At 45.7% G+C, this 19,694-nt stretch overlaps 1 pseudogene; it reads right to left on the bottom strand.

Annotated features, from left to right (window-relative positions):
- Window positions 1-458: 458 nt before the first annotated feature.
- Window positions 459-19,313, bottom strand: LOC115179657 (SLIT and NTRK-like protein 3; annotated as a pseudogene).
- Between the last annotated feature and the right edge of the window lie 381 nt (window positions 19,314-19,694).

The following is a 19,694-nucleotide window of genomic DNA, read 5'->3' as shown; positions in this document are numbered from 1 at the left end:
GATGTTGAACTGACGCCTGTGGCCGGTGGGTTGTTTGTATGTGTGTGCAGAGAGAATGAAGGAGAGGAAAACAGGCTCATAGGCTGAAATGGACTAAATGGAAAGGTATGAACCCATCCTCGATAGCTCCTTAGACGTGCGTGTATGTGCGTTTGTGTTGCGATACCTCAACTGTGGCTCTAAGAGCAGATTGTTGGTCTCCCTCCTGTGGTAGTCAGAGGAACAGCAGGCGGCAGAGACCTCAAAGACCAAATGAATTCACCACATGGCACCGCACTACACTCACTGCCCCTAGGCTCCCCAGCCTAAGATGTTCTCCTCACAAAAAGATTGTATAGATTTCCTACCATTAATACGGCAGATTTCACGCTATTAGTGACTATCTATATCCTTCAATGTTTCATGTCCTAAGGCCTCTCTCGTTCTACTCTCTGTTACGCTTTTTATTCTTATTCTCCCCCCCCCTTTTTGTTTGTAAGGGCTTAACACTGCTTATAGACTTCATACCTCAAAATACTGCCTTCATGCATCATTAGAGGACAGCGGAGCATGTGTGTGTATGTGTGTGTGACTGTGTGTGTGACATACGACATCAAACACCAATGAAAGAGCCTGCTCTAAATGTACTTCTCTGGGCCAGTGTTTGTTTGTGTGTGTGTGTGTGTGTGTGTGTGTGTGTGTGTGTGAGGCACAGTGTAATTCAGGCCATGGTTTTAGAGTAGCACCCTTTATTGTATATATGATGTGGTCACTGTAGAGAACGCTAAACCAGATGCAGAACTGTCCTTTACACCAGGGCTGGCCAAACTTCCTCCTGCAGAGATACCATCTGAACAAGCTGCTTTTCATCGCTAAAATGAAGTGTTTATGTTGGGCTGGAGCAAAAGCCTACACCTACAGTAGGGTCGTTACTAGCTTCCATAGCCACAAAGTCATAATTATGGTTAAACTCTGCCTATTTCTACAATTTCTCTTCTTAAAATTGTATTTTAAACCTAACAATAATCTTAATCCTAACATGAACCACATGGCTAACTTTATGCCTTACCCTAACCTGAAATGAAGACCAAAAAGCCAACAAAAAAATCCCATATATTTTTTATATGCGGCCAATCTTGACTTTGTGGCTGTGGTAACCAGTGGAAACCACCCTGTATCTCTCCAGGAGGACTGGCCATCTCTGCTATACACTGATATAATATGATCCCATACAGTAGCAAAGCTCCAACACACAAGAAACTAAGAATAAATATATTCACAATTTCCTCTAATATTTGTAGGAGATAAAAGCATAAAAAGGTACCTCCTTTAAAAGATAATAATCGATATTTCATAGAAGTGTCTGTCCCGTGTCGAAACGCTTCGTCCTGGTTTTCTGTTCTTTTTCCCACTTTAAATCCAATGAAGTGACTTGACTGCCGTTGTCCGATGAAAGTAGTTAAGTCAACATCCCCTTTAGGAGTTTATAGCTGTGTCTCATGGTTCTCTCACATCCCAAAGGTCCTTATATTCCACCTGAGAACAAACACTCTCAGAGCCCTATTCAGGAAATGCAAACATACAAACGCAAATAAACTCTTACAAATGCAAATATACTCCTCTGTCTCTTCACATGAGGAAGGCTACTTTTGACTATAATCCGGGAAATACCGTTTCAGCTTTTGATTGAATAGGGCCCTCAATTTCCCAGAGCAGCTCTGAGTCCCGGCCATTAGTATTCAAACCTCTGTTTAGATAAATAGATCTGTGTTCATAGAAAAATAAGCCTTGACCACTTGCTGGCTGCTTGCAGGCCCCGGTCAAATACGTGTGTCAAATACATTCAAATACTGTACTTGAGCTGCCTTTGAGTTAGTTTGCCCAGTACAACTGTGGCACCAACGGAATAGCCCCATAAGTGTGTAAGCTAAATCCAAACTCATCTCAAGCACTTTTTTGAAAGTATCGGACATGTGTATTAGACCCAGGTCTTGGCTGCTAGTTACTAAGGCACTTGGCTGTGTCATATCTCCCTCTCCCTCTTTCCACACCACAGGAGGCTGGTGAGAGGAGGATGGCTCATAATAATGGCTGGGATGGAGTGAATGGAATGGTACCCAACACATGTTTGGATACCATTCCATTATTCTGTTCCAGCCACAACAATGAGCCCGTCCTCCTCAATGAAGGTACCACCAGCCGCCTGTGGTCCACAGACACAGTGACACTAATACCAGGAATGTAGTGTCCAGGGTAAACACACTTCAACACCTCTTCCACATTGTTTTCATATGGAAAGTGTTCATGCTACATTAGACGCCCATCAGACTGGGACTCTGCGTTTACACCCCCCTCTTTACCACTTAATTCCTGACTCATATCTTTCCTGTGTCTCAGTCTCTCTCTCTCTCACTGTGCTTCCTGATGTTATTGGAGAGGCAGACAACTGAGTATCTCATCAGCAGGTCTTTAGAGAGCAAACATGAACACACACACACACCCACTATATTGTCTAACATGAACACACACACACCCACTATATTGTCTAACATGAACACACACCCACCAGGGAAAGAGAGCGAAGGTCTGTACCTACAACAAAGATACACAATGAACACACACCCACCACATTGTCTTTCTTTGTGATGCTGGGAATAAAAAAGCCTGATACTTAGTACTTAGTCATCAATGGTAGAAAAAATAATTGCTAGTCTCAGGCACTGATCTAGGATCAGCTTACCCTTTCCAAAACCTCATCTAAGGGTAACTTCCTCCTAGTTCTAACAGCTCTCCCCACACACAGGTTTACATTTTCAAGACATGACATAGTACAGGAGTCATTTCTTGTCATCGCCAGTGGTTCCATCGTAACATTATCTATTAGAACTGGTAAGATCTGTCCAGGACTTCCATGTAATCCGGCTTGGTACTGAGTCTCATTCTCAACTCTCGCGGAAACTCTGAGTTCTGGCTCTGATTACTAGTGCTTGGCCCCGCGCACGCTGTCATTGTAGTAACCACGAGTGATTGGCTGGGTCTAGTTTCCTCTTTGGGTTCGGGGGGCTGAGGGGGTTGTGCAGGGTGGGGATAGCGGGGTGGTGGGGGACGTGTATACCTGTCCGGCAGGTCTCGGAACTCTGGGACGGCGGCGGACATTCCGGAGATCCCAAACAGGCAGTCAACAAATCCCACCTTGGGGGTGGGGCCCTGGCTGTCTATGACCGTTGGGCAGAGGGTCCCGTTTCCACGGAGATCTGAAAGAGGGGGTCCCACTGCCCCGGCAACGGTACTGATGGAGGGGGGGGACACCTCCATATTCCATTCTCTCTCTCTCTCTGCCACCAAACGATAGTGTCCTTCGCTCTCTCTCTCCCCCGACGGGTGGTATCTTCCCACGTTCCCTTTCTCTTTAGAAGCAGAGAACTGCTGCTGTTGTTGCCTCACCAATGAATCCTCCTCATTCTTATAGACTGGGCTACTGCACATGTGTGTTGAGAGACTGAGGTTAGGGTTAGGGCCAGGGTCGACGGGAAGGATGCTATCGTAGACGAGGCTATGCTGCAAGGCAGACAGAGGAGGAGGGGTCTTTGGTACCGGTAACCTGTGGTGCTGCTGCTCGGTGAATATCCCACATTCCATCTGGATCCCGGCCAGATCCACCTCACCCTGCCGCCGGAACGGCAGCTTGTCCCGCCTCCTCAGGGCATAGGCGATCAGCGCTGCTGCCGCAAAGAACGCCGACACGAACAGCACCAGCAGGCTGAGCACCAACACCGACAGAGGGATGGAAGCCTTGGTGAGGGGACCCAGGGGGCCATGGCCTGGCACGGGGTAGCCCAGAGAGAAATCACCGTCTGGGGCTGTGGAGCTGTTCCACTCCCCCTGGTTCTCCACCGTGGCCTGGTGGGTGTCCAGGTCTGGACAGAGGAGATCCAGGGAAAGAGAGCGAAGGTCTGTACCTACAACAAAGATACACAATGAAAAGAAAGGCACTTTCTTTAAGTCAATGAAGAGCAACAAACCAAACAAATATAGGAACAACAGTGGAAGAGCCCCATGCATTCACCTACACTGCACAACTGTGTAGAGGAGCGTCAACTTCACACATCCATGCCAGACATCAACCACATTGAAAATACGCAAAGACCTCCCTTCACTGGCCAGAGAACACAAGAAGAGGGGGGCCACGTTCACAGCAAGTTCCCAGCAGGAGCCCTCCCCCCTTTTGTTCAATACTGAGTAAAGGCTCTGAATACTTATGTAAATGTGATATATATTTTGTTATAAATTAGCACAAAAAAAAACCTGTTCCAGCATAGGACAATGCACAGACCAATCAGCCTTCAAAGGGTACTCAGACGCCTGTCAGAGACAGAGACAAGACTGAGGAAGACTACGACTCAGCTAAACTACTTCTCCATGGAGAACAGTGGAGAGCACCAAAAGTGCCTCCAATCTCTTTTATTTCTTCAAGCTAACTGGTGTAATATGGTTTCACATTCTGTCCCGTTTCATAAATGTAGCCTTTTTCCCCATCCTCCCTTTCTTACAGGTCACAACCCTCTGATTCCTTCCACCGTCATCCTATGCTGTTCATTTGCTGTATAGCATCGATTCAGAGCTGTTATGAACAACTAAAACAACATATTTCAATGTATTTTACAATATCTAATGAAGGAAAATACATTTGAATTGATTAAAGGTTCATTTTGTGCATTTGTACAGCTGAAAAGGTCCCTGTCCCACTATTCAAACTACATTCAAGGGAAGTGGGACAGTACTATAAATCTGATTTCATAAAATATAACTGCTTACATGAGTAGTTATTATATTTTAAAACATTACCAATAACTATTCATTTTAACACCAAAAGATAGATTGTTGAACAATAATTGACGGAATGGTTTCAAACGGTCACCCCATCTAGGAAACCTGGCCACACACACTACAATGATGTCACACTAACCCCCCAAAAATGTTTTGTGCACAAAACACATTCAGCAACAACCCAAAAACATTGGGTTGCAAAATGACCATAATATAGTACCCTCCAACACACACGTACCACTACACCTGATGTCCCACTAATGCTGCCATCTCCCTAAGCCGGTCTAGAAATTAGATTTGACTTAGTCACACATTTTGATTTAGACACTTATTTATATAATAATTATAGGAGCCACCTCCCATATCTTGTAGTCCCACACTAGGATTCTGTAGTCCCATGGTGTGGTTATGTTTGTTATAACTAGATGACTTGTAAATACTGTAGCTATTGAAAAAGCTGTTCCATGATGTCAAATGAAATGTGTCACGTGCCGAATACAACAACCTTACCGTGAAATGCTTACTTACAAGCCCTTAAACATCAATGCAGTTTTAAGGTAGAAATAAATGTAAAAAATAGTAACACAATAAAATAATGAGGCTATATACATGGGGTACCAAGTCAATGTGCGGGGGTACAGGTTAGTCGAGGTAATTTGTACATGTAGGTAGGGGTAAAGTCACTATGCATAGATAATAAACAGCGAGTAGCAGCAGTGTAAAAACGGGGGGGGGGGGGGGGGGGGGGGGGGTCAATAAAAATAGTCCGGGTGGCTATTTGATTAATTGTTCAGCAGTCTTATGGCTTGGGGGTAGAAGCTGTTATGGAGCCTTTTGGACCTTTTGCTCCGGTACCGCTTGCCGTGCGGTAGCAGATAGAACAGTCTATGACTTGGATGCCTGGAGTCTTTGACCATTTTTTGGGCCTTCCTCTGACACAGCCTAGTAGTATATAGGTCCTGGATGTCAGGAAGTTTGGTCCCAGTGATGTACTGGGCCGTACGTACTACCCTCTGTAGCGCCTTACGGTCAGATGCGGGAGCAGTTGCCATAGCAGGCGGTGATGCAACCGGTCAGGATGCTCTCGATGGTGCAGATGTAGAACTTTTTGAGGATCTGTGGACCCATGACAAATCTTTTCAGTCTCTTGAGGGGGAAAAGGCATTGCCACGCCCTCTTCAAGACTGCCTTATACAGCTCGATGAGTGTGGTCTTAGGGCCAGCATCGGCTACAAAAAATATAGATAAACTCTCTTGGTAGATACTGTGGTCTACAGCTTATCATGAGGTACTCTACCTCAGCTGAGCAATACCTCGAGACTTCCTTAATATTAGACATTGCACACCAGCTGTTTTTGACAAGTAGACACACACCACCCTTCGTCTTACCGGACTTAGCTGTTCTGTCCTGCCGATGCACAGAAAAACCAGCCAAATGTATAATTTCCGTGTCGTCGTTCAGCAACGACTCTGTGCAACATAAGATATTACCGTTTTTAATATCCCGTTGGTAGGATAGTCTTGAACGGAGCTCATCCAGTTTATTCTCCAGTGATTGCACGTTGGCGAATAGAACGGATGGTAGAGGCGGGTTACCCACTCGCCAAAGAATTCTCACAAGGCACCCGGATCTGTGCCACCTGTATCTCCCTCTTTTCTTCATGCGAATGACGGGGATTTGGGCCTGGTCCGGGAGTATATCCAAAGAAAAAATCTTTGTCCAGTTCGAGGTGAGTAATCGCTGTTCTGACATCCAGAAGCTATTTTCGGTCATAAGAGATGGTAGCAGAAACATTATGTACAAAATAAGTTACAAACAATGCGAAAAAACACACAAAAAAGCACAATTGGTTAGGAGCACAAAAAACGGCAGCCATCCCCTCCGGCACCATTACCATGATACAGCCTACAGTAGCAGCCAATGTGTATGTTCAATGTAGGCATACATTCCATGAGACTTTTGAAAACATTAACCTTTTTAGCCACGTGTCCTTCAGACAAGTACACTATATATGCAAAAGTATGTGGACAAGCCTTCAAATTAGTGAATTTGGCTATTTCAGCCACACCCGATGCTGACAGGTGTATAAAATCGAGCACACAGTCATGCAATCTCTATAGACAAACATTGGCAGTAGAATGGCCTTACTGAAGAGCTCAGTGACTTTCAACGTGGCACCGTCATAGGATGCCAACTTTACAGCAAGTCAGCCCCGGTCAACTGTAAGTGCGGTTATTGTGAAGTGTAAACGTCTAGGAGCAACAATGGCTCCGCCGCGAAGTGGTAGGCCACACAAGCTCACAGAACGGGACTGCTGAGCGCATGTAAAAATCATCTGTCCTCGGTTGTAACACTCACTACCGAGTTCCAAACTGCCTCTGGAAGCAAAGTCAGCACAATAACTATTCGTCGGGAGCTTCATGAAATGGGTTTCCATTGCCGAGTAGCCGCACACAAGCCTAAGATCATAATGCGCAATGCCATGCCTCAGATGGAGTGGTGTAAAGCTTGCTGCCATTGGACTCTGGAGCAGTGGAAATGCATTCTCTGGAGTGTTGAATCACACTTCATCATCTGGCATCGGACAAATCTGGTATTGGCAGATGCCAGGAGAACGCTACCTGCCCAAATGCATAGTGCCAACTGTTAAGTTTGATGGAGGAGGAATAATAGTCTGGGGCTGTTTTTCATGTTTCGGGCTAGGCCCCTTATTCGTAGTGAAGGGAAATCTTAACGCTACAACATACAATGATTCTGTGCTTCCGACTATGTGGCAACAGTTTGCTGAAGGCCCTTTCCTATTTCAGCATGACAATGCCCCTGTGCACAAAGCGAGGTCCATACAGAAATGGTTTGTCGAGATCGGTGTGGAAGAACTTGACTGACCTGCACAGAGCCTTGACCTCAACCCCATCGAACACCTTTGGGATGAATTGGAAAGCTGACTGTGAGCCAGGCCTAATCGCCCAACATCAGTGCTCGACCTCACTAATGCTCTTGTTGCTGAATGGAAGCAGCAGCAATGTCCCACCTAGTGGAAAGCCTTCCCAGATGAGTGGAGGCTGTTATAGCAGCAAAGGGGGGACAGACTCCATATTAATGCCCATGATTTTGGAATGTCGACGAGCAGCTGTCCACATACTTTTGGTCATGTTGTGTATGTGACTGAAAATGTTGTTGTATTGTGTTGTATGATGCAAGAAACCACAAGACAAAATACAATTCATTATTATTCCCATACCATTATCATTACAGAGAGTCAGACAAAACATACGCTACCCTTTGCCTATTGGCTTCTTAGCTTATTCAAGCCGGTCTCAAAATACAACACTGCCCCTTTAAGATATAAAAAATCTCTACCTGACTCGCTTTTCAACGTTGACTGGAAATGTACGTTTTGTGGTCTTGTAGGAAGTAATCACTCCCTTGTTGCTGACCAGAAATGAGCTACAACTGGGCTAATAACTCACAAACTAGCATAGAATATGAACAAATGTGCACACGCGGCTACATGCATTGATCTCAAAACAAACACATCTTCGCGCGAACGCTCGTGTCTGTCAATGCAATAGAATCCTCCTCCGGTGTGCTCTGCTTAAACAAAATCACATACTAAGTCTTGTGTTTTTGGTATGTTTCATTGAATGCGGGTAATATGTTGATTCGATCACAATTCCCACAGCAGAAGGAAACGCTAATAGCGTAAACCACAGGTGTCAAACTCAGTCCATGGAGGGCCGAGTGTCTGCGGGTTTTCGCTTCAGGACTTTCAATCTCCGGGACTTTTTTCCATTTTATCAAATACTATAGAAATACCCCTCACCTTTTCCCTTCCTTTCATTTAGCATTATACCAACATGTTTATTATTCATTCATCCTTTACATTCAGCACATTATCCTGGTTATTTCCTAATAAATCCGTTGTTCATAAAGGATCTTCTGTTCTCCATGAATGCATTGCCTTGCCATTTAACAGTACTCAATTACCTTCAGATAGAACTATGTGATAAGTTGTATTTATCCCTTGTTGCTAAATGCTGACTTGCTGACTCAGAACAAACAAGTGGTGCCCGATTAATGAATTCACATAGACACTCCTTCACACCTAGGAAGTGTGGGACGTGTCAAGGGGAGAGGCATGGTGAATGGTGTGGTAATGTTAACTGTGCTAGAAAAAGAAATAAAGAGTCGCACACTCTATATATACAGTATATAAACTCCCAGTCATTTATAGGGGTAAAACACCAATGTTTCGGCAGACGTTCGGAAGCCTTCAGATGTTGCTGTTTTACCCAGTTTTTATATATATAGAGAGTGTGCGACTCGATTTATTTTTATAGCTTACAGTTTATTCACCGTTATTAAGCACATCTACACAAAATAATGTTCTCTGGGTGTGCGCCAGCTCATGCTTTTAATTAGAATGTTAACTGTGCTGCCATGAGCCTTAGCCCCCGGTACCTGTGGTCTCTTCTGGTGAGTGACAGACCACCTCCCCCACCACCACCACCGCACTCAGGCCCTCCAGCCAGCGCTTCAGAGGGGCCGCATCACACCTGCATTCCCATGGGTTCTGCTGCAGGTCCACCTGGGAGGAGATGATGAGAAAAGCTTTATTTCAGTCTGTTTCCGTAGAAATGTGATTGGTGCCATACAAAATGAGGAACATCTGACTAGATGCTCTAGAATCCCCTTTACAGACAGACAGACTGACAGACACACCTGTGCCCATACAGGTTACACACACCTATACCAATACTACACACACCTTGTCTGCACACACACCTAACCCCCTACAAACACCCCTCCCTTCCTCCTCATACCTGCACCAGTCCAGTGAGGTGCTCTAACACCCCCTCTACAGGCAGGCTGAGGAAGTGGTTGTTGCGGAGGTTGAGGCGGGAGAGGGAGATGCTCTGGAACACTCCGACAGGAAGTGACCTCAGCAGGTTGGCGTTGAGGAAGAGCAGCTGGAGAGACGGCATGGGGCTGAACGTTCCCGCCTCCACCACACCGATCTCATTGTACTCAAAGTACAGGTACCTGCAAGGAGACATGATCATACATGACCCAGGAACGTGTGTGTGTGAGCGAGTGTGTGTGTGGCAGTCAGTCCTACCTGAGGTTAAGTAGACCCAGGAACATGTGTGGGCTAAGCCTCTGCAGGTTGTTGCCGTTCAGGTAGAGACTCCTCAGGGTCGGCAGGCTGGAGAACGCTCCCTCCTGGAGAACCAGACAGAGAGAAAGAGAGAGAGAGGGGAGAGAGAGAGAGCGAGAGAGAGAGAGACAGGGACAGAGAGAGAGAGGGGAGAGAGAGAGACAGGGACAGAGAGAGAGAGGGGAGAGAGAGAGAGAGAGAGAGAGAGAGAGACAGGGACAGAGAGAGAGAGAGAGAGAAAGGGGAGAGAGAGAGAGACAGGGACAGAGAGAGAGGCAGAGAGAGAGAGAGACAGGGACAGAGAGAGAGAGAGACAGGGACAGAGAGAGAGAGAGAGAGAGAGGGGAGAGAGACAGAAAGAGAGAGAGACAAAGAGAGACCGAGAAAGAGAGAGAGACAGAGAAAGAGAAGGTAAATACAGGGACTTCATGTCCATTGTGCCACAGGGCCCTCAATTTATAGGCCTAATGTTTATTTTTTACGTGTAAATAAATCATAGATATCAAACGTGGCCATCAGTGCTCCCCGTGTATGACGCCTCAGGCTAAAGACAATCTGAACCCTAGGAGATTTTCTGCCTAAAGATACCATGAATAAAGGAGATCCTCTGGCTAATGACAACCTGAATAAAGAAGATCCTCTGGCTAAAGACAACCTGAATAAAGGAGATCCCCTGGCTAATGACAACCTGAATAAAGGAGATCGTCTGGCTAATAACAACCTGAATAAAGGAGATCTCCTGGCTAATGGCAACCTGAATAAAGGAGACCCTCTGGCTAATGGCAACCTGAATAAAGGAGACCCCCTGGCTAATGACAACCTGAATAAAGGAGATCCCCTGGCTAATGGCAACCTGAATAAAGTAGATCCCCTGGCTAATGGCAACCTGAATAAAGGAGATCCCCTGGCTAATGACAACCTGAATAAAGGAGATCCCCTGGCTAATGGCAACCTGAATAAAGGAGATCCCCTGGCTAAAGACAACCTGAATAAAGGAGATTGTCTGGCTAATAACAACCTGAATAAAGGAGATCCTCTGGCTAAAGACAACCTGAATAAAGGAGATCGTCTGGCTAATGACAACCTGAATAAAGGAGATCCCTTGGCTAATGGCAACCTGAATAAAGGAGATCCTCTGGCTAAAGACAACCTGAATAAAGGAGATCGTCTGGCTAAAGACAACCTGAAAAAAGGAGATCCCCTGGCTAAAGACAACCTGAATAAAGGAGATCCTCTGGCTAATGACAACCTGAATAAAGGAGATCCCCTGGCTAAAGACAACCTGAATAAAGGAGATCCCCTGGCTAATGACAACCTGAATAAAGGAGATCTTCTGGCTAAAGACAACCTGAATAAAGGAGATCGTCTGGCTAAAGACAACCTGAATAAAGGAGATCCTCTGGCTAATGACAACCTGAATAAAGGAGATCCTCTGGCTAATGACAACCTGAAAAAAGGAGATCCCCTGGCTAATGGCAACTTGAATAAAGGAGATCCTCTGGCTAAAGACAACCTGAATAAAGGAGATTGTCTGGCTAAAGACAACCTGAATAAAGGAGATCCTCTGGCTAATGACAACCTGAATAAAGGAGATCCCCTGGCTAATGACAACCTGAATAAAGTTGATCCCCTGGCTAATGACAACCTGAATAAAGGAGATCCTCTGGCTAATGACAACCTGAATAAAGGAGATCCCCTGGCTAATGACAACCTGAATAAAGGAGATCGTCTGGCTAAAGACAACCTGAATAAAGGAGATCCTCTGGCTAATGACAACCTGAATAAAGGAGATCCCCTGGCTAATGACAACCTGAATAAAGGACATCCCCTGGCTAATGACAACCTGAATAAAGGAGATCCTCTGGCTAATGACAACCAGAATAAAGGAGATCCTCTGGCTAATGACAACCTGAATAAAGGAGATCCCCTGGCTAATGACAACCTGAATAAAGGAGATCCTCTGGCTAATGACAACCAGAATAAAGGAGATCCTCTGGCTAATGACAACCTGAATAAAGGAGACCCTCTGGCTAAAGACAACCTGAATAAAGTAGATCCCCTGGCTAATGACAACCTGAATAAAGGAGATCCCCTGGCTAATGACAACCTGAATAAAGGAGATCCTCTGGCTAAAGACAACCTGAATAAAGGAGATCCCCTGGCTAATGACAACCTGAATAAAGGAGATCCTCTGGCTAAAGACAACCTGAATAAAGGAGATCCCCTGGCTAATGACAACCTGAATAAAGGAGACCCTCTGGCTAAAGACAACCTGAATAAAGGATATCCCCTGGCTAATGACAACCTGAATAAAGGATATCCCCTGGCTAATGACAACCTGAATAAAGGAGATCCCCTGGCTAATGACAACCTGAATAAAGGAGATCCCCTGGCTAAAGACAACCTGAATAAAGGAGATCCCCTGGCTAATAACAACCTGAATAAAGGAGATCCCCTGGCTAATGACAACCTGAATAAAGGAGATCGTCTGGCTAAAGACAACCTGAATAAAGGAGATCCCCTGGCTAATGACAACCTGAATAAAGGAGATCCTCTGGGTAAAGACAACCTGAATAAAGGAGATCGTCTGGCTAAAGACAACCTGAAAAAAGGAGATCCCCTGGCTAAAGACAACCTGAATAAAGGAGATCCTCTGGCTAATGACAACCTGAATAAAGGAGATCCCCTGGCTAAAGACAACCTGAATAAAGGAGATCCCCTGGCTAATGACAACCTGAATAAAGAAGATCCCCTGGCTAATGACAACCTGAATAAAGGAGATCCCCTGGCTAATGACAACCTGAATAAAGGAGATCATCTGGCTAATGACAACCTGAATAAAGGAGATCCTCTGGCTAATGACAACCTAAATAAAAGAGATCCTCTGGCTAATGACAACCTGAATAAAGGAGATCGTCTGGCTAATGACAACCTGAATAAAGGAGATCCTCTGGCTAATGACAACCTGAATAAAGGAGATCGTCTGGCTAATGACAACCTGAATAAAGGAGATCCCCTGGCTAATGGCAACCTGAATAAAGGAGATCCTCTGGCTAATGACAACCAGAATAAAGGAGATCCCCTTGCTAAAGACAACCTGAATAAAGGAGATCCCCTGGCTAATGACAACCTGAATAAAGGAGATCCCCTGGCTAAAGACAACCTGAATAAAGGAGATCCCCTGTCTAATGACAACCTGAATAAAGGAGATCCGGTTGTTTCCCAGGTGAAGTAGATCCAGACTGGAAAAATTCCAGAAATCTGACTTATAGATCCGCTGGATGAGGTTTCCGCTGAGGTACAGCTTCCGGCCGTTGAGGGGGCGTGGCGTGAGCTGGGACACGTTATGGAAGCCGCTCTCCTTACAGTTGACTGTCAACCCTAGGTCTGGAACAATTACACTCAATCAACTTTGTTTGTTCAGCTATTTTCATACATTTCAGCCCAAAGTGTTTTGCATTGAGCACATATGCAAAGCTAGTCTCAGCAGTATGACATTATCAGACACAGTAGGGGCGATTTCCTGTTTACAAACAACATCGTAAATCAGATTTGTCCCCTGTGCATAGTGCCATGATTGTCCCTGTTAGTTTGTGTCCCTTGTGACGTGCCCACATTGTGAAGAGCACAATAGTAGCAGTCTTGGCAAATTCAAATCTTGTTGTTGTTTATATCTGTTATCAGGAAGTCACCCTGCTGTGTGTGATGTCATACTGCTGAGCCAAAGAAGTCCCATCCAAACTGTACCTGAGATGTGGAGGTTACAGGTACACCCCAGAGGACATATGATAGGGATAGGGGGGCGAGTCTGGTACCCTGCGATGGGAGGGGGCTGGTTGGGGAGGAGGCTACGCTGGGTGGGGGAAGTCCTGGAGGGCCGGGGACGCTTGGTGGGCCGAGGGGACCTCTCTCTCTCCCTCCGCTCCACCGATGATGAAGAAGTCGACGAAGATGAGGTATGTGTGTTCTGATGGTGAACCATGGAGGACGGCTTGGTGGGGTCTGGGCCTCCCATGGTTGGGGTTCGCTTTCGGGTGAGAGGGCGGATGCTGAGGAGGCTGTACCCCTCCATGCTTCTCCCTCTCTCCCTCCTTCTCCACCTCTCCCTCCACCTCTCCGGCACACAGTTCTTTGCGTGGTATCTCCCTCAGGTCTTTCCGTGCAGGTGGAAGGGGTATTCGCAGGTGATGTCCCCCACCACTGCAGTGTAGGGGATGTGTCCCAGCCAGGTCTGCAGCTGGACAGCCTCACAGCCACAGATCCAGGGGTTCTCCTCCAGCTGGAGCTCCATCAGGCTGCGGCCCACGTACTCCAGGGTCCCGGCGTATGACAGGCTCTTCAGACGGTTCCCCCGCAGGTCCAGGTGGGTCAGAGACACAGATCTGGGGGTGGAAGGGATCATTAGGGCTGAGGTCAATTCCATTTAAATTCAGAAATGAAATTTCCACATTGCGAAGAATTGGAATTGGTGATCATGTTATTAAAGAATAAGCAACATGACCGATGCATGTTATAAATGTGATTGAAAACTTTTTCAGACAGTTATCTTGGTCAGAGTGAGAAACAGACCCATGATGTGGACATGGTAAGGCACGTTTAATAAGCAGGTAGATACCTGAAGAGATGAGGAGGCAGAGCAGGGATCAGGTTGTCATTGAGGATGAGCACTCGTAATTTATGCAGGTAGCGTAGCGCCCCGCTATCGATGCGTTTGATGACATTGTAGTCGGCCTGTAGGTAGAGGGGATAGAGGTAAAGTCAAAGTGTTCGAATGTGACACTTTGACACAAACAGGAACTCATCAGGCTCAGGAGATCACACATAACTTTTTGATTATCGTTGTCACAGTAAGTATGGATGAGGACTAATCCCAGTGATTATTGATGAGGATAGACCACAGTGTTTATTGATGGTTCTGATGGGTAGTAATGATGTCAGGCCTACCTGCAGGTACTCCAGTGCCTCCAGGCCAGAGAAGGTGTCGTTGCGGAACACCTCCAGCTTGTTCTCGTGGAGGTAGAGGCGTCTCAGTGTCCCCAGACCATGAAACGCCCCGGCACGGATGTCCTGCAGCGCATTGTTGCCTAGGTTTATCGCCACAGCATTGCCATGGTGCAGGAAGCCGTTGCTATAGAGACGCCTCAAGGAGTTCCTCTGCAGGTTGAGCTTGAAGGGGCGGAGCCAAGACTGGGACACCTGATTGGTTGATTGATTGATTGGTTGGTTGACTTTATTTAATCATATACAAATACACATACGCCAAAACAGAAACAGTACATTTAGTGCAGTAATGCAGTACAGTGCAGAACAGGGTTGTTTATTAATATACTACTGCAGTATGTATATTATAATATGAAGTACATTAGATTAAGGTAATGCAGTGCAGTCACCTGGCTGGCGTTAGTGAAGCCCCGCCCATCACAGTGCACGTGCAACACGCCCTCTTTGACCTCGCACGTGCACGGCTCGAAACACGGTTCGTCCACCTCCTCCTCCGAACTGTCCACCATAGGGGTGTGTGTGGAGGTGGGCGTCGGGGTGTGTGTATGAGTGTGTGTCTGGGTTGGGGTCACACAACCCAGGACCACCACAGACAGCAGGGAGAGCCACAGCATCCTGCCTCCTCTGCCTTCAGCCCAGCCCAGGGCAGCAACACACACCCACCCCTCACCGCACTGCATCCAGAAACACACACATGGCTACTGTTAAATGGGATCCTCTCAGACCCAGCAGAGTGATGCTTATGCATGTCCCTTTGTTTATGAACTACTGGCACCGTCGCATTAACGTTACTGTTCCTAATAGTACTCTGGTTTCACATCCTGGAACCAACACTTGGACTGGTACCAGAATTAACTTGGTTTTCACATGAGTGAAAATATTGTTTTATATCGTATATAGATATATGAGTTATAGTGCTATATTTAAGGGGGTGTGGTATATGGCCAATATAACACCGCGTGGCAGGGGGTGTTTGTTTTGTGTGTTTTGGTGTTTTTGGTTTAGGTTCTATGTTTTCTATTTCTATGTTTAAATCTAGTTTTCTATTTCTATGTTGGGTTTTTGGTAGGACCTCCAATTAGAGGAAGCTGGTTGTCGTTGCCTCTAATATTTAGTTGAGGTTTGTTTCACTTGTGTTTTGTGGGTGGTTATTTTCTGTATAGCCTGGGAGCCTTATGCAACTGTTTCGTCGTTCGTTTATTTTGTTTAAGTGGTTTCTTTAAATAAATTAAGAAGATGAGCACTTTACCCGCTGCGCCTTGGTCCTATCCTTACGACGCCTATGACAATACCACGGCTAAAGGCTATGTCTAGACACCCTGCGTTGGCCATATACCACACCCCCTCTGACCTTATTGCTTAATTATAATAGAATTAAAGTTTATAGTATATATATTTATATAGGAGTTATAGCACGGTTCAGGATACATAACACTTCAGGTTCCATACCAGACAGTGATGTGGAAAACACCCATTACATTCATCAACAAGGAACTAACAACAGCAATCCAAGGCCATTATAATACATTAGGTTGATTACCATGATAATACAGCAGATAGCATGAGAGAGGATCTGAAGACCTCTTTGGGACATAAGAGGCTGCTTTAAAATCATAATGACAGTCAGAGCAATGCTGATGATGACAATAAAATAATATATTATGAACACAGGGCCGGATGGATGAGAGGAGAAGACTGCACTAGAAAACAAGAGATGCAGTATAATTCTATGCTGTCTTTAACCAGGAAAATTACATCTAAATCAGGAGTCTCTCTTTGCCTGATTCATGTAACTTGGAGGCCACCATGCAGAAGGTAATGGGCTACTAATAAAAAACAATAACAATCAGAAGCTACTAGCCAGTTCAATTGCTCCTGCATTTAGACAGACAGAGAGCCGTCCACAGGCTCAATTGCTCCTGCATTTAGAGAGACAGAGAGCCGTCCCCAGGCTCAATTGCTCCTGCATTTAGAGAGACAGAGAGCCGTCCCCAGGCTCAATTGCTCCTGCATTTAGAGAGACAGAGAGCCGTCCCCAGGCTCAATTGCTCCTGCATTTAGAGAGACAGAGAGCCGTCCCCAGGCTCAATTGCTCCTGCATTTAGAGAGACAGAGAGCTGTCCACAGGCTCAATTGCTCCTGCATTTAGAGAGACAGAGAGCCGTCCCCAGGCTCAATTGCTCCTGCATTTAGAGAGACAGAGAGCCGTCCCCAGGCTCAATTGCTCCTGCATTTAGAGAGACAGAGAGCCGTCCCCAGGCTCAATTGCTCCTGCATTTAGAGAGACAGAGAGCCGTCCCCAGGCTCAATTGCTCCTGCATTTTAGAGAGACAGAGAGCCGGCTGGCTGCTGGATGAGATTAGTTTAGAAGCATCTAGCACACACTGAAGAAGGACATGATAATGAAGGTAAAAAAAAGAATAATGAATAATGCAATGATAACAATAACAGCAACTACAACAGCGATAATGTAACAATAAGGATAATGTAATAAAAGGCAACGATAATATTACAATAAGGGTAATGCAATAAAGTACAGTGGTAATGTAACAACAAGGACCATATAATAAAATGTCATGATAATGTAACAATAAGGATAATGTAATAAAAGGTGATGATAAGGTAATGATGTGAATCAGTGGCTGGGAAAATACTGCAGTACGATAAACAGACAACCTGAGATGAGATGTCAGAGAGAGGTGATTATGGAATGAGAGGAAGAGGACAAGGGGGGAGAGGAGAGGATGATAGATATGAAGAGAAGACTGGAGAGCAGGGAAAAGAAGATGAGAGACGGGGGAAGAGAAGAAAATAGAAGATTGGAGTGAGGGGGAAATGAGCAGAGGAAGAGAGGGAGCAGAAGAGAGAGAAAATAAGAGGAGAAAGGAAAAGAGAGGACTGAGGGTCTTGTGAAAAGAGGAGAGGAGGAGCAGAATGTTGTGCTGAAGAGAGAGGATTGATTGCGTAACCATGAGAAACCGTGAGTCAGTCAGTCAAGGCTATCGTGTCTCTTTCTCTCTCGCTCTCTCTCTCTCACACACAGACACACACAGGAGAGCTCCAAGTGAAACGGTTCAAATCTATTGATATTGATTGTATCAAAAGCCTTCCTTTTCCCTGCACACAGTGTTCCCTGGCTGGAGAGACATATAAGGAGAGAAAGAGAGAGAGTGTGTGTGTGTGTGTGTGTGTGTGTGTGTGAGAGAGAGAGAGGTTTGTAGATTGAGTGGATAAATACATGCAGGTTTGTATTCAGTGGATAAATACATGCAGGTTTGTATTCAGTGGATTCTAGTATCCCTTTCACACTATAATTATGACGTTAAACATATTGTGCTGGATCAATATTTAAGTAGACACTACTGAAGTATTGCAATTTGGTCCTCATTGGGTAATGACTGTCTGACCTACAAGACAACACTGTTTACTTGCTCTAGCCACTTGATTGGCTAATAACTCAGGCCCCTCTCTCCTGTCACCCTCTCTCATTTTTCATCTCTCTCTCTCACAGAAATCTATTCATCCATCCATCCACTCATCTATCCATTCATCTATGCATCCAGAACAGGTGTGGTTAGACCTACTTTGCTTTTCTTTCGTGACTCTTCCTTCCTTGTTTCCTTCCTTCCTACCTTCCTCCTCCTGTTCTCCATCCCAAGGCCCTGCACCCTGGCGCAAACCAACCAGCAATGACCGCGGCAGCTGCTTATTACAACACATATTCATGTCACATAATCCCAGCGTCTACCTTTCCTCACGAACCCACTGTCCAACCAGGGCCGATACAGAGCTTTCCCTGCCTGGCGCAATCCGGCCCCTCTTCCCAAGAAACACAACGCACCATCCAAAATCAAGACTATGTGAATAGCTACATCCATACAATAATGTCAATTAGTAACATTACTGGGCACAATTGTAATTATAGAATTACTGCGTGTCCAAATAGTCATTAATATAACCTATTAAGGCACTAAATCCTTGGCACTAACGCAAAACATTTATATTCGCCTTTGTCTGCGTCCCCTTCCCCTCCCACTAGCGCTAAGAACCATACAGCGGCAGTGGATCTGCAGAGACGAGGTCTTTACTCACTCAGGTCCCGCGAAGAAATCCACGAACAGCCGATGGGAGACTTTATGCGTTGGCTGTCGACATGTCTGTTTGCTTTTCAGCTGCACTCTTCCTTCCCTCTCTCCTTTCCTCTCCTGGAGCGGTTGAGGCGGATGGGGGGAGCAGAGGGAACGTGACAGGACTGCAATGTGGATGAGAGAGAGAGAGAGAGAGAGAGAGAGAGAGAGAGAGAGAGAGAACCGTAGAAAAAGCGCACCGCTTTAGAATGCAGGTCTGTTCCCCTCTCCAGCGCTCAACAGTGCTGCCCGCGGGAACTCAGCTGCGGCGCGGGACTGCCACCGAACACGCGCATGATGCTGCGTGGAATATTTTAGGAGGATGACTTGTCTCTCCATCTTTGATAACCAGGTAGCCTGATTAAAGTAAAGAACATGAAGTAGCCTAAAGGACAATAAAAGAAAGGAGGAATGAGTGGAGTGAAGTGGGAAACTGGGGAAGCATTCGAAGCTGGTTTGGATTTATTGCCATGCTTAATTCTATTTGAATGAATTATACAGGCCTAAAGAAAACCAGAGTAGGCCTATAGGGCTATCGGTAGGTTACTTCGCTAAGAAACAGTTTAGTACAAGAGTGGTGGATCCTGCATCCAATGTAAAT

This window comes from Salmo trutta, chromosome 39 (genome assembly GCF_901001165.1).
Source record: "Salmo trutta chromosome 39, fSalTru1.1, whole genome shotgun sequence".
In the NCBI taxonomy this organism is placed as follows: Eukaryota; Metazoa; Chordata; class Actinopteri; order Salmoniformes; family Salmonidae; genus Salmo; species Salmo trutta.
This window is presented reverse-complemented; position numbering and strand designations above follow the sequence as displayed.